Source organism: Sus scrofa, chromosome 2 (assembly GCF_054392235.1).
Source record: "Sus scrofa isolate SSC_HxYL_T2T_F1_AM1 chromosome 2, Sscrofa_HxYL_maternal_Yorkshire_Landrace_v2.0, whole genome shotgun sequence".
Taxonomy (NCBI): domain Eukaryota; kingdom Metazoa; phylum Chordata; class Mammalia; order Artiodactyla; family Suidae; genus Sus; species Sus scrofa.
The window spans coordinates 108,940,038-108,956,503 of record NC_139384.1 but is presented as its reverse complement, the minus strand read 5'-3'; the positions used below and the strand labels follow the sequence as shown (position 1 = coordinate 108,956,503).

Sequence of the window (16,466 nt, the reverse complement as noted above, 5' to 3'; positions counted from 1 at the left end):
ATCATGGTGTGGGATAAGAATTGAAAGTGTGGTATTAACTCTAGTTTTTAATATGCAAATAAACAAATGAGATGCAAATATGTGTCTGTTTACTAAGAGGGTCTAGGAACAGAGACACCCCAACAGGAAGGAGCAAACCAAGCACCAGATCTTGGATTCTAAATACCATTCTCCACCAAAAGTTGCCTTGAAGAAATGAGTAATTCCAAGTCCAGAGCAGCTAAAACACCTCTTTGAATCAGACAACAAGGAAGTAAGTGTTCACAGAATGAGGGCAATAAGTCAAAATGACAAGGAGCTTCCACTGACCAAATCTATAATTTTGCCAACAAAATAAATGATAGTAATAGTCTATGATCCAGTGAATATAATAGGAACCAATGGATCCATAATAATATAACTTAAAAAATTAATAAATTGAAATTTTAATACAAAAGGAGATATTTACATAATTTCAAAGTACCCAACACAAATACTACTAATTACAAAAGTAAAAAACTAAATTTACATTGGAGAATCCTAGAAAACAAGGCCTTAGTCAGATGACCAGAATAAACATTATCATGAATGCAATAATTCAAAAGCATGCACCAACTGATAGGTTATAAAGAGAATACAGTGTCACTTCTGTCATATTCTTGCCAAAGATGTATAATCTGAACTGAATCAAAAGGAAACATCAGGAAAACCTAAATTAAGAGAAATTTTACAAAATATCTGTCCTATAATATTTAAACAGCATCAAGTTTGTGAAAGCTAAAGAAAGCAGAAGGAACCACTTCAGATTGAAAGAGGTTAAAGGGACCCAGCAGCTAACCACACATGATTCTCACTAGATATTTTTGCTATAAAGGACATATAATGGTTAATAAGCAAAGCATGAATGGGGTCCTAAGATTAGATGGCAATAATGTATCAAAGCTAATGCCCTGGGATTGGTGGTTTTATTTGGCTACAAGAATGTACTTGTTTGTAAGATATATACCCTCAAGTTTTCCAGACTGCAAGGATATCATATCAGCAAGTTACTTTTTAAACAGTGTGTGGAAAAAAGTTTTTGTACTGGCAACTTTTCCATCAGTTTGAGATAGTTTGAAATTTTTGAAAAATTGAACTTGAAAACCTAGACACCAAGATGCCATTTGTCAGGTTTTGTAAAGCATGGCAATACACCGTGTTGGCAAAGCTTTAGGAAAAGCAGGAACTTTGCTCAATTATTTCCATTGGGAGTATAAGTCGGTACAGTTCCTTCGGAGGGAAATGTAGCAATGTCTATCAGAATTCCAACTGCAGATATCCTGTCCAACAATACTAGAACTGGGAATTCATTCTATGAGTATACATGTTTTAGTGAAAAATAAGCTCTAGGACCCTTTTCCAGCACCTAGTCCCCAAACTAGCTGAACTTCTGCTCACCTCTTTTTGCTAAAGCTCTATAAAAATTCCACCTTTTTCCCCCAAGGCAGAAAGTTCCTTCAGCACCTCCTTTGACTTTGATGTGGCATTTTGAATAAAGACTCACTTTTCACAGCAAAAAAAGAAAAAGAAGCTCTATATGCGTTTACTCAATATTGTAAATGCAAAAAATTGGAAATAACCCAATCTCCATAAATAGGTTCAATTAATCATGGTACAGCAATAAAATGGAATACAGTGGAAGAATGAAAGGAATTAGAAAGCTCTATATGTGATGACAGGAAAGATGTCAAAAATATATAGGATAATGAAAAAATTAAAGTACAGAACAATGCATGTAATAAGCTAAATTTGGTGTAAAAATAAGCAGAGGAAAATAAAACCAATATTCATATTTGCTTTTATGTTTATAAATAAATTTGAAGGCTTACATACAAAAACAATAGCTGTTGTTACTTGGTGGAGAGAGGTGTGAACACTGAGGGACCAGGATATTAAGGAAACTTTATAGTCCAGGTTCTAATACTTCTGTTGGGTTTAGAGTAGGCCCACATGATAGATGTGTTTCTATCATCTATTCAAAAGATTAATTTTAAAAATCTCTCACTAAACATTTCTGTTTTTCAGTCTTTCTTTAAACTAGTGGCTGCTTCTCTTTACTTCCTCTCTAAAGGGTCCTTAACCCTTTAGAGGTTAAGCTGGCTCCTCACTTCTCCCAGCATTCTTCAGAATCTCACATTCCATTCTCCTTGTAAATAACCCAAAACTACACCTTCTACTAAATTCTACCTCCATATCTACTTCCCAGCTCTTCAGGGAAGTGACCAAAACCAGGGGCTCTATGTGGAAGGCAATTCTCCCTTCTTGGAGAGGAGAGGAAGGCAGGTCTGATTATTCCTAAGTAGTTTATCAAAGCATTTTTTCTAAATACATATATTCTCTGCCCAAGGGAAACTCCAAGGAATGGGATTTCCTCTATGTTCTAAAGTTCTCATTTACCGGCTAGTGTTGTCCCTCTGGCTGACACACGTAACTATATACCCCATGACTTTCTCTTCCTTTTCATTGTGGTGGGTCCTAATAGGCCTGGGCCATCATCTCTCTTGTCTAAAACTGAACTGAGCTGCGTCTATCTCTAAATAGGCCGCAGGCTCTGCCCAAATTTGGAGAAACATTTAAGAACTAGCTAAAACTTAGGATTTTTGGCTCAAACTCAAGATGAACAAGATAAACAAATTCTGCCCAAATGGAATCTAGTTCTGATATACTTCTCTGCTTTCTAATTAAAACCAAATGTTTAAACATATCTTAAATTACCTCTGATGAACTTCATAACATTATTTTGCCTTTTAAAAGTAGATGAATTTATGGAGTTCCCATTGTGGCTCAGTGGTTAACAAAACTGACTAGGAACGATGAGGTTGCAGGTTCAATCCCTGGCCTTGCTCAGTGGGTTAAGGATCTGGCTTTGCAGTGAGCTGTAGTGTAGGTTGCAGATATGGCTTGGATCCCGCATTGCTGTGGCTGTGGTGTAGGCCAGCAGCTACAGCTCTGATTAGACCCCTAGCCTGGAACCTCCATATGCGGTGGGTGTGGCCCTAGAAAAGACAAAAAGACAAAAAAAAAAAGTAGATGAATTTATATGGACATTGTTAATAGGTGTCTTTCAATCATTCTAGTTTTCAGTGTGTTTGTCATGGGGTGTCATAAGTCTCCATCATAGCTGTCCCAGTAAGCTCTAATCTTTGATGGACCCACAGGCACATTTGCTCCCTGAACTGCACATGTACCAAAGAACTATGAGAGCCACAAGTGGTCCAAATACCCTCTCTCACAACTTGTTATCATTACTTTTCTCCCTGCCTTGGGAGCTAGGGGGAAAGATGCCTTGATATCAGGGATCAATTAAGAGCAACACTGAAAAAAGTAAAGTCCTATGACGTGACCATACTTCAAAACAATACTCTCAATCCCAAACATTTCCACAGGGCATTTCAGAATCCACTGCAGGTGTTATCCCACTGGATTTCCACAAGCTGAGGTGGCTATCGTCATCCCTGCTCTGTAAGTCAGGAAATGAAGACTCAGAGGTGAGCACCCAACTTCCCCAGATCACACAGCGAGGAAGGAACAAGCCTGTCAGGTGTCTGATTAGGCTTATCTTCAATGATCTCAGACTAAATCTCTGATTATTAGGTTTAATAACTCTATCAGTACTGGGTATTTCTAAATTCAAATGAGTTTAAAATTTTATGAGGCTATCTACTGCCTCAAGAAGAGTATCTGCGGAGGTTGGGAATTCCAGAAAATAGGAGCTAAAAAGGTTAATTTATTCTGACAGAAGGATTATTAATGTAAGGTAAGATTACCTATCTCTAATTAACCTAGTCCATGATTGCATTCTTAACATGAAAGATATGGAGAGTAGAAATGTCACTCAAAGAATTCAGCTGAGAAAGTCTGCAGACAGTACCACTCTAGGAATGATCATCATTATACTTGTTAGCCATTGGGAATGTTTAAAATCACCTTCCTATTTAAGCCAGAACCTAAAATACTTCTTTATTCCAACCTCTTTTAAGAGGACTATGAGGTATAAGATTAACAAGTACATTTTAACATCTACTTAGATAAAAAATTATCTTACAAAGTTCTTAAAGAGAGTTCTGTTTATTTTTTTAATCAATGCCAATTCTGCCTATTATAGTCAAAGTCCTTCTAATAAAAATAGTTAAATATTGTTACTCAGAAATATTCTTGACTGATCAATGATTTAATAATAGGCCTAACACCTCTCCCTCACTGATCTGCCTGATAACTTCCATATTCCAAAGGGAAATCAGACAAAACAACTATTAACATCATTAAAAGTATTTCTAAAGACTGTGGAAAATCAATGTTGCTTTAAACATGCCTAACTAAAAATCTTAAGTACTGAAAAGACCTGGTTTTCCATATTCCATGGACTAGAGTTTGTGGGTTTGTTTGTTTTTTTTTTTCTTTTCTTTTCATTGTAAATGGCAGCATCAAATAAGAAAAAAGGATATCATTTAGTTTGGTTTTATAATAGAATGTTGAATAGGACTTTTCCTGCTGTCTTGGAATTAGTTATTCTGACTGAAAAATGATGACAAAAAGGCACAAGTATTCCATGCTTTTAAAGGCCTCTCCAACCACTGGCGCCAAAAGCCCCTGAAGGACTTACTCAGAGGCAGGGAAACCATGTCTGCTCCTCCCAACCACCAACTCAGTCCCAGAGTGGGCATAAAAATACTTCCTCTCAACCCTCCAGAAGCCAAATGAAGGAGAAGTTTCAATAGAGTACAGAACCTGAGTGCAGGCAAGGAGGAAATATTGATGGTCTTCTGGCTGGCTGAATACTTGCAGAGTCAGGGACCTAGAGACAAACCCTATGCCTGCCTTCAAAGTGCAAGGGGTCCCATGAGGGAGTCTGGGGGAGAATTTGACCTGTGTCTTTTGGAATTTTGGAGCATATCTGAATACCAAGAATTGTGCCTGCTACTTTTCTGGAGATGATGAAGGAAGTGGACTTGCTGGGTGAGCCCGAGACCATGTTACAGGGAACTTAAGAAGGAAGGGAGGAAAACCTCCAACACATCCTAGGTTTCCTCCTCTTTCAAAAGGTGCAGAGGAGGACTTCCATGTTTGACTCCATATGAAGAAATATAGAGAAGAGAAGAGAAATGGTTGGGATGTGGACCAAAGGCAAGACTATAGGAAGACATGGGTGCTCCTTCTGTGGGTGTCCTCAGGGGTGTGGAGGACCAAGGTGAAGCTAAACAACTCTAAACACTGCACAAAGTTAGGAGGAGACCACACATCCTCAGAGACCACCAGTGGCAACAGAATCTCGTACAGTCTTGTGGGAAGAAGCACTCCTCATCTCCAGGAAGCAAACCCTGCCGTCTCTCATATTCCTCCTCCCTGACAAAAGGTTTAGATGTGAATAGAGGGAATTGAAAGGATTAAATTTGAATCAGATTTTAGATTGGATTTTTACACTGGAGTGAAATTAGTCTGGTTTTGCTTTGTTTTTTTAATAACTGAAAGTGATGAGAAAGTTGTGGAATGTGCCCAAGAAATTGTCTTGGGAGATTCTACATAGTACTATTGGGAATTGTGATTGGAGAAAAATAAAAACATTATTGTGTTAATATCCACAAAGTAGAGTCTACTCAACAGAACTATTTACACTAAAATGTTGACTTTTAAAGCAGGCTGGGAGGAGTTGTTTTATGGGAGGAAGGAGGTTACTTATTGTTTCAAAAATAATGAACAATGAAAAGAACAATAAAAACAAAAAAAAATAAAAATAAAAACAAGTAAATTCTTAAATGTAGGGATTACAGAAGGAAATTTCAAAAGAATAAAAAATCATAGAAATTTTATTTTATTATGTTAAGTTGAAGACACATACTTAAATACGTCTTTTCCAAAGCCAATATTTTAGTAAAACCAACTGCAGATTTGTATTAAGACTTAGAAGTTTTCAATGCACTGTTTTGTACTTATGAGCAAGAAAGAGACCAAACTCTCATTCTCACTGTGGATATCCATAGTGTACATGACAGATTTGAACCAGAGACAATGTTCAAGCCATGACTTTCAAATCAATCTATCACCTTCTACCCACTTCTCCCCTTTGCTGTCATATCTTAGTCATTGTTCCACAGTTACTGAAGATCTGAGGAAGGGAGATAGTTTTAATTATTTTATTTTGTATTGTAAGTACATATTTGGTACAATTCCCACAGCAGGAATTCCAAAAACAGCATCAATACCAAGGCATTACTGTCAAAATGGAATAATTTAGTGTTTTTTAACTGAACCACAGGACATAGTAATGATTTCCTCCACTCTCTTAAGAATGATACAGGGAGTTTCCATCATGGCTCAGTGGAAATGAATCTGACTACTATCCATGAAGCCACAGGTTTGATCCCTAGCATTGCTTAGTGGGTTAAGGATCCGGCATTGCTGTGAATTGTGGTATAGTTTGCAGAAGTGGCTCGCATCTGGCCTTGCTGTGGCTGTGGTATAGGCAGCAGCTACAGCTCTGATTCGAGCCCTAGCCTGGGAACCTCCCTCCATATGCCATGAGTGCAGCCCTAAAAAAAAGAATGATACATAACTAATACTCTTTTAGGTGTACTGAGATAAGATAATTTTTTTTTTTTTTTTGTCTTTTTGCTATTTCTTTGGGCTGCTCCTGCGGCATATGGAGGTTCCCAGGCTAGGGGTCTAATCAGAGCTGTAGCTGCCAGCCTACGCCGGAGCCACAGCAACCCGGTATCCAAGCCTCGTCTGCGACCTACATCACAGCTCACGGCAACGCCAGGTCCTTAACCCACTGAGCAAGGGCAGAGACCCAACCCGCAACCTCATGTTTCCTAGTCGGATTCGTTAACCATTGCGCCATGACGGGAACTCCAAGATAATTTTTTCATACCGGTGCTTTAGGCTTAATTCTCTTCCAGAACCCTGATTGGAAAAGGCCCAGAAGTACAGTCCACAAAATAACTGGTCTATAATCTTCAAAATGTCAAGGTCATTAAAGACCATGAAAGATTGTTGCTGCTCCAAACTCAAGGAGACTAAGGAGGCATGACAACTCCTTCTTACAACAGGTGATTCTGAACTGTATTCTTTTGCTCTAAAAGACAGTATTAAGACAATACACTTGATTGGGATTTGAGGAGTAGACAGTTGTAATACATAAAGTCAATGACCTGATTTATAGTTGTATTATGGTTATGTAGTGAAATGTCAATTATAGGAAATACGCAGTAGAGTATTGAGGGGTGGTGGAACAGCATACTGGCAAATTACTTCCAAATGATTCAGAAAAAAAGTTTCTGTGCCACCGATTTTCTTTCTTTCTTTCTTTCTTTTTTTTTTGGGGGGGGGGTGCCCTGTGTGAGGTTTGAATCTACCAATTTTTAATTGTATCAAAATTGTACAAATCAAAAAAATTAGAATGAACAAATACAAAACTAAACAAATACAAATTCATCATCCACCTCACTCCTCATCTCAGTGAATGACTCCATTCACTCGTCAAGTTGCCTAAGCCAGAAATTGATTCCCCTTCCCTCTATTACAATATATATCCAGATAGTATGTCTTCCAACTGAACCCATATCCAATTACACACCAAGTTCTCATGAGTCCACATCCTAAATACCTCTTGAACTTATCCTTTTCTCTCTAGCCTCTCTGATTTCTGGCCACCATCCTCACTCTCCCGTATCACTGAACAGTCTTGCAAAACAGGCTCAAATCTTCCCTAATCCATTTTCCACATCTAGTCTGTGTTACTCTAAAACACAAATCTGATCATGTTATTTCCCTTAAAATCCCTTCAGTGTTCTTAATTGCACCTAGAATAAAGTACAAACTCCCTACAATGTCATACGTCCTGGTTTGCCCAGTTTTTGCTTATTTCTGTTGTACCCGCACAGATATTATTGATCTCCTTTTCACTCTCCAATATCCCAGCCAAGACAATCAATTACATGTATGTTCTTGCTGTAAGGTTCTGACAGTCTGGCCTCCATTTACATCTCTGATCACCTAGCACTCTGCCAATTTCTCTCTCCTCTCTAGTGAATCTCAACAATTCTGGGAAAGCTCCACCTGAGCACTGGATCAGGATTCACTACCTTGGCTGGATGCTCCCTAACATTACATTAATCCAACTAGTAACTCATATCTATTGCATACATATATCTATTGTAACTATTTGTTTGTATTCTCACTTAAGCTGTAATTCTGTACAAGTAACTCTGCCACTTACGGTGTGACCTTGAGCAAGTTACTCAACCCTTCAAAGTCTCAATTTCCTCATCTGTAAAATGAGGATAATTTGCATTATGGTTAAGATCAAATGATATAAAGTACATAAAGAGTTTAGCCCACCATTTCATCATTTTATTTTTTAAGAATTATGTAGTCAAATGTATTTTTTCTCTCTACAGCTCCTTAAAGTTATCTTCTTTTCATACCTAATCTTTTGATTTTGTTTTATGTACCCTATTTATCAAGCAAGTAGAGATTGTTTCTTCACACAAATATAATATGTCTCTATAATAGAGTTCTTTTAAATTTTATTTATTTCCTTTTTCAAAGAAAACACATGTTCTTACAGAAAGTTATCTTTTGGGAAATGAGATAATACCAGAAACTGTTAGCTTTGCTCAGGCATTGAATATTTCTTTCCTCCCTGTTCTAGTGAGCAAACACGTAAGTTCCCACAGCAAACTCTGCAGATATATAGTATAGCAAATATAGCATATATATGTATATGTGTGTGAAAACATTCGTATAGCACATTATAGAACACTGATGGCCAAATGTATAAATTTGTGGAAAACAATGTTTTCTATCATTTAAAAAGTTGTTTATTAATATTAATTATTGTTATAATATTAATATTAGTTATAACATTGTTTTTGAAAAGAAAGCCCTATCATAAAAGGATAATTCAACAATGACAATTAGTGCATCCTAAATTGACTGCAGACACTGTATATAATGTATTTAGTGCTCTTTTCAGTCTCATAATTGTGAAGAAAAATATGCAGGTATTTTAAAGGTCTCTATCTTACATGGTGATTCTTTTATAAATTTTAAGCTAAAAATTCTGGCTTCTAGGAGTGAAAATTCAGAATTACATGATTGTATATTTCTACTCACTAACTACATTCTTTCTCTAACTTTATCATGTTTCAGCTTTGTTAGTTGTACAATTTAATCATAGATTCCTTTTGTTCAATAAAGCATATAAGATAATACACTAACCACATCCTTATAGCTTTTCTTTTAATTATTAAAAGAAAATTAATTCATATTTTCAGAACTAAATTTATACAAACAACCAGTATAGCCATTGTTATAACACAGTACTCACCCTGTTCATGCTTTCTAGTATCCTGAAAGCATCTGGAATGTTTACATCTCATTTCAAGTCATAAATGCATAAAAATCTGCTTAACCACACAAATACCTCATTATTTTCCACCTATTTCATTGTTTTTCAAAAATAAAAAAGTATATTTAGAAATACAGTTAACCCTTGAGCAACACTGGCTTAAACTGCATGGATATAGATTTTTTTCACCAAATACATATTACAGAACTAGGCAATCAGAGGTTGCCTGAGGTTGGTTGAATCAGAGGCTGCAAGACCTTGGATTCAGAGGAACCTGGGAAACAGAGGGCTGACTGTAAAGTTATACATAGATTAAATGAACAGGGGAGGGGATTGGTTGGTGCCTGCAACCCTCAAGTTGTTCAAGGTTCAACTGTATTCATAAAATCTTTTTTTTTTTTTCCTTTTTAGGGCTGCACTTGCAGCATAAGGAAGCTGCCAGGCTAGGGGTCAGATCAGAGCTACAGCTACCGGCCTACACCACAGCCACAGCAACGCCAGATCCAAGCTGCATCTGTAAACTACAGGGCAGCTCTGAGCAACGCCAGATCCTTTAACCCACTGAGCCGAGCCAGGGATCGAACCCTCATCATCGTGGATATTAATTGGGTTCTCAACCCACTGAGCCACAATGGGAACTCCATATAAAATTATCCTTAAATAATATATATTTTTAAAGATCAGCGTTGTACTTACCTGATTATTGAGTTTACCAAATGAAATTCAACATGAATGAAGAAGTGTTCATCTTCAGAAATGTTTTCAGTGATTTTAACTTCTAAGAGAGACATCACCTATACATAATCTAAATGTATGGATCAAATAATAATAATTGAGATCTTTGAAATAAACCTTTCTATTACCTACTGGCAAATCAGCTCAGAACACTATTAACTTTTACCTGTGAAACTGTGTTAAAAATACCGATAAACAGTATTACAAGTTTTATTCAACTTCCCTAAATTCTTACAGTCAGGTATTTTGCTCTCTGCTATGGCACACAACTGAATTTTTCTTGTAATTAAAAGCAGCCTGGGAGACTCCTTGTTGATTAGTTGTAAAAAATGTATGAATGTAATGTAAGTAGACAAATGCTCAAAGAGGATATATGTATTTTACTATGATTATTACTCAATAACCATAAATTTTAGCAAAGACCAGTAATCCTTATTTACTTTAACTGGTACTGGATAATATGTCATGATGGCAATCAGCATACATTTATAAAATCATGGTTTGAAACTTAAATCTTATTTTCAGTTCTTCAGTTTCATGTGGTTATCTGGAAAAAACTACCCATAAAACTCTATAATCTTACAATGGAAAACTGCTTAAAGATAACATTCCAGTATCAATTTATCACATATCAATAAATATTTATTGAGTTTGTATTAGGTGCCAGGCACTATGCTAAGTGCTTTAGATTAAAAAAAAAAAAAAAAAAAAAAAAAAAAAAAAAAGACTAACACTTGGGCACCAGATAAGACATGGAAAGTGCCCTTGAGAGGCTTGGAGTATTACAGTAGAGACAATAAATGCATAAACTATGTAACAAATTGTTGGAGTTCCCATTGTGGCTCAGCAGTGAATGAATCTGACTAGCATCCATGAGGACACAGGTTTGACCCTAGCCTTGCTCAGTGGGTTAAGAATCCAGTGTTGCCGTGAGCTGTGGTATAGGTCAGACATAGCTCAGATCCTGCGTTGCTGTTGCTGTGGCCGTGGCCAGCAGCAACAGCTCCAGTTCGACCCCTAGCCCAGGAATCTCCATATGCTGCGGGTGTGGCTCTAAAAAAGCAAAAAAAAAGAAAAAGAAAAACTGTAACAGATTGTCAAGAAATGGGGTTTTTAAAAGGTGTTGTGTAAAAAGAAGTGAAACTATGGGAAGAAAAGATAGTTACAGTGTTACAGTAGCGTCCTTGGAGGAGGTATTGATAAATAAGCCTACTGACTTGCCTGCGGTAGGGCAAGTGATTTAAGAACACAGGTTCAAATCCTTACACCATCTGCTACTAGCTGTATAAATTTGGTAACCTACTTGGTCATCCCAAGTTTCTTTTCTTCTTTATAACATGAATATAATAATATCTACCTCATAAGGCTGTTAAGAGGACCAAGCGAGATAAGAGTAGAAACCCCAAATAAGAGGAGAGAACACTGGAGTTCCCACTGTGGCAGAGCGGAAACAAATCTGTCTAGTATCCATAAGGATGCAGGTTCTATCTCTGGCCTCACTCAGTGGGTTGGGAATCTGGCATTGCCGTGAGCTGTGGTATAGGTTGCAGACGTGGCTCAGACTTCACGTTGCTGTGGCCACGGCATAGGCCAGCAGCTCTAGCTCCCATTTGACCCCTAGCCTGGAAACCTCCATATGCTGCAGGTGTGGCCCTAAAAAGAAAAAAAAGAAAAAAGAAAAAAAAAAGTAGAGAGCCACAATGATTGCCATAAGATACACTTGTATTCTGGTTCTTATAATGTTGATTTCTTTCCCTCTCTCACACACACACCCCTTAGCATACAACTTGTTGGTTTCTGGACTTCTTGGCCAAGGTATGTGTGTCCTATATACTTAAAAAAGAAAAATACTCTCCATCCTCACCCCTATTTTCTGTTATCAGCCAGGCTTCCCAATTCCCTAAAAAGTCTCCTTGACTCGCCATCATTACCAGACCTGCTTGTGCCATTGCTACTCTCTGAACATGAGTCTGACCACCAAGGCGTCTCTGGACTATCCATCCACCACCACTGTCCGCTTTTCCTTCAGTCTCCACATTCACTAAGAGGTAGATCTCTTGGACCATCACACGACTCTCTGATGCATCTTTCTTACTGGTGTTTAGGTGATTTTTATGCATTTCACTTTACCAGCTTTGCCCTTTAATGACTGGCCACCACTGTCTGCAAGCCAGTAGCCAATATTTCATTTCATTTCATTTGGAGTTATAATCATTGTAGAGAAAGACAAGAAAAATACATGAATTTACTAAGTCATGGGCTGAATTGTGATTTCAAGGTTTAACTATCAGATAACCTGTTTCCTGACCCTGAAACATCATTTGAAACTCTTAAAAATTCTGGAGGCAGTGAGTCCTCAGTAAACTTCTAAATTTAAATCGACCCTTCTTCTTTTCCCTATAAATACTTCCTTCATCATAGCTATTTCTTCAGTGTGGTGGCAAGTAAAATCTCTAAGAACAAAAATGACAGTAACATGAAAACTGAGCTGATTAGAGATGGGTGAAAGTGAGAATTCTCTCTTACATTTTAAAAATTATGATAAGATAATAAATAATTAACAACAGTAAATAAAACTAACCTTACTTAGATGGCAGACTTTTGGAAAATGCTTCCATTAAAATAATCTTGAGAAGGTAGTGGCAGTAAACAAGTTTTGGGGCTTTTTAAATTATTCATAATGAGCCTCTTCATCAAAAGAAAAAATGCAGATGATTGGAAGGGCAAAATTCTCCAAGTAAGATATTCAACATGAAATTCCACTTAGCCAAATATGAATTTGATATAAAAAACTGAGAACCGGCTCCTTTCAATTATACTTTACCACTAAAACTCGATATTCAGGAGTTCCCGTTGTGGCTCAGTGGTTAACAAATCCAACTAGGAACCACGAGGTTGTGGGTTCAATCCCTGGCCTCACTCAGTGGGTTAAGGATCCGGCGTTGCCATGAGCTGTGGTGTAGGTCGCAGATGCGGCTCAGATCTGGCGTTGCTGGGGCTATGGTGTAGGCCGGCGGCTACAGCTCCAATTAGACCCCTAGCCTGGGAACCTCCATGTGCCACAGGAGTGGCCCTAGAAAATAGACTAAATAGATAAATAAAATAAAATGGCAAACCTAAAAAAAAAAAAATCAACTCGATATTCAGAAAATATTAGTGATTATAATTTGAATTTTTAGCCTCATTACAGGATGCTGTGCCCATTCAAAAATGATAAAATAGTTCAGAAAAGAATTTAGCATTTCTGATACTTCTTGTAGACCACTTCTTGTTCTTATAGCCACTTGAGCCTAGATAAATAATCTTTATCAACACATCTAACTTAGCAGACCCTAAATGTTACAAATTAATTAAAGAGTCTATCCCTGGGAGCCACTAATCAAATCTGCTGTCAAAATATGCTACTGGATTCAACAACAACAAAAAACAAACAGCCAGATTTACAAATGAGCATAGGATCTGAACAGACATCTTCCCAAAGAAGACATACAGATTGACAACAGGCAGATGTTCAACATCACTAATTATCAGGAAATGCATATAAAACCACAATGTTGAACTAAATGTTGAAAGGATGTTCAATGTCACTAATTATCAGGAAATAAAAACCACAATGAGATATCACTTCATACCTGTTAGCATGGCTATTATCAAAAAGACAAGAAATAGCAAATGTTGGAAAGGATGCAGCAAAAAGGAAACCCTCATACACTGCTGGTAGAACCGTAAATTGGTGGAGCCACAGTGGAAAACAATAAGGAGATTCCTCAAAAAATTAAGAATAGAACTACCTTATAACCAGCTTTTCTACTTCTGGGTATTTACTGGAAACACAGAGAAGCATAAATTTGAAAAAATACATGTACCCCCATGTTCACTGCAGCATCATTTACAATAGCCAAAATATGGAATCAACCTAAGTGTCTATAGATGGACAATGGATAAAGATGTGGTGTATATACTAAATGGAATCTTAGCCATAAAAAGATAAATAAAATCCTGCCATCTGCAAAGACATGAATGAAACTTGGGAGTATCACGCTAAGTGAAATAAGTCAAATGGAGAAAGACAAATACCTATGGTTTCACTCATATGTGGAATCTAAAAAGACAAAACAAATGAAAAAACAAAATAAAACAAAAATAAACTCATAGACACAGAGAGCAGATTAGTAGTTACCAGAGGAGTAGGAGGTTGGAGGGTGGGTGGAAACGGGAAAGGGGATGGTGATAGATGGTAACCAGACTTGTGGTGGTGATTACTTTGGAGTGTGTACAGATGCTGAATTATAATGCTCTACACCTAAAACTTAGGCAATTTTTTTTTAAGTTTAAAAATTCTACTTCATAAGAAGCATTGTCATTGCTTAACAGGTAATGCTTTTCTTTCTTAGTTGTACATCTAGATGGAAATGTACCAAAATGTTAACAGTGGTATCTCTAGGTGAATAGTAGAATTACAAATGATTTTACAAACCAAATCAAAAGGAAAAAGATTAAATGGCTTTCACATAACACATAGCACATTTCTTAATGATGGAAAACAGAAACCAAATTCAGTACTGAATTTTTATCACAAAATCCAGAAGACATTAAAACATGTATTAAGTATGAAGAACATAACAAAACATACCATACAACTCACTATCAAATATAAAAAACAAATCTTGTTCATTTTGCTATTACTATGTATTTAGCAAATCTTACCTCTAATCTCCACATCAAAGTCAAATTTGCTGCATCTTGAAGATATTAAAGAGTTAAGTCAGAGCTGCAAAATCTTGAAATGCAGAAGACAAACAAAACCTCTCTTAGTTTTATAGCACTCAAGCCTGTCACGTGTTAGTTAATATTAGGAGTAGGCATGGATTTATTTCTCTTTAAAAAATAGGTTCTGACTGCTGATAAGTTTTTCTTACAACCACATACCAAAACTTCCGGTTGAGATGGCTTGCTTTATTCTGTATAATAATGATACTGAGCATTTTGATATAATACGTGGAAAACTCCAGATTTGGCAGTAATTTTGACATACTGTCTCAATATTATATATCTTGATAGCGATTATCATTTGTCAGTTTTTGACAGTTTCTGAGCTTGAGTTTAAAACTTTATATAGTAAGGGGGAACAGCCATTGAATTTAAAATCCAAGAACAAATACCATAAGTAGAGATTCCTATTTAAGTTCTTAAAAAGCTGTAAAAGGGGGAGGGAGAACTGAGGATTCTGCCTAGTAGGAATTTTATTCAGTTGTGCCAACTGAATCTAGTGGAGGGGTTAGAAGAAGAGAAAGGAGACAACACAGCAGTGGGATGTTCTGGGCACAGAAAGCAGCCTGTAACTGCATGCTGGCAACAGTGAGACAAGCTAACAAAGGGGACAGAAGATTTACTTGACAGGAGTATAGAGAGAGTTAGCAGATGAGTAGGAGGAGATGGCATATGAGCCGTAGGCTGGGGTGCAGTAGGAAAGAGCCTCAGCGGTAAAGATGAATAGCTTAAGTTTAATGCAAAATACAGTAAGGGCCCAGGGAAACAAGTCCAGAAGCCCCAGACAATGGCTACAGTACAGCATTTCAAGCTGTGTGAAGGGTAGGTATTTGACAAGGAATCTTGAAAAGGGGAGGTTATCAAAGTTATGAGAGAAACATTCAAAACTTAAGTCCAAGTGTCCTTTTCTTTTAGAAATGGAAACACGCAGGGATTTAGAGGTGCCAGAGGTGGCTGTTTGCTGCTGTTTGTTTCTGATGTTTTCAGAGTTTCAATAAATAGGAGGAGGAAAACAAAATGAAATAAATAAATTCAAGTTTATATATTTAAGAAATAGTCACATGACAGAATCGAAGAGAAGAAAAGTAATAATTAGTGCGAGTAGGACCTTAGTAAAAAATGAGAGGGGGAAAAAATTTCTTGGCAACTTGTCAGTTCCTAAAGTATTCAGGAAGACATCATAAAAAGAAAAAAAAAAGACAGAAATAAATAATAATAATGATTTATAGCATCCTAAAAGTTTTACACAGAAGGGATGATGTAATACAGTAAGAGGAATGAATCATTTAAGGTGCTAAAACAATTTTCCAAACTATAAGTAAATTTCTTCAGAATTCTTTTTGGTTAAATGCAATTCTAGCTTAATTTAAACAGCTGATTCTTATTTTTTCAGAAATAAGTCATATTCCAACTGGAGAGGTTTTACTAAAAATTCTGAAGAATTAAGCAATTATTCACAAGTCCTTAGTAATTTAGAACAACTTTGGTAATAAAGGCCTCACTTTGAACTGCACTTTTAAATCCATTCTTTGTCCAACGTCATTTGGCTGCTTAGTATATGTCACCTTAACGTCAAACACTTTAACAAATTCAC

General features: G+C 36.8%; 1 long non-coding RNA gene across 2 annotated transcripts in view; it reads right to left on the bottom strand.

Annotated features, from left to right (window-relative positions):
- The window catches only part of LOC146405643 (uncharacterized), a 96,464-nt gene extending 81,525 nt beyond the window's left edge, over nucleotides 1–14,939 (bottom strand). Inside the window, exon 1 of one of the 2 annotated variants that reach the window (XR_014838369.1) lies at nucleotides 14,810–14,939. This is a non-coding gene — a long non-coding RNA (uncharacterized LOC146405643). The remainder of the gene's footprint in view (nucleotides 1–14,809) is intronic. The other variant, XR_014838370.1, reaches the window with a different exon arrangement.
- Between the last annotated feature and the right edge of the window lie 1,527 nt (nucleotides 14,940–16,466).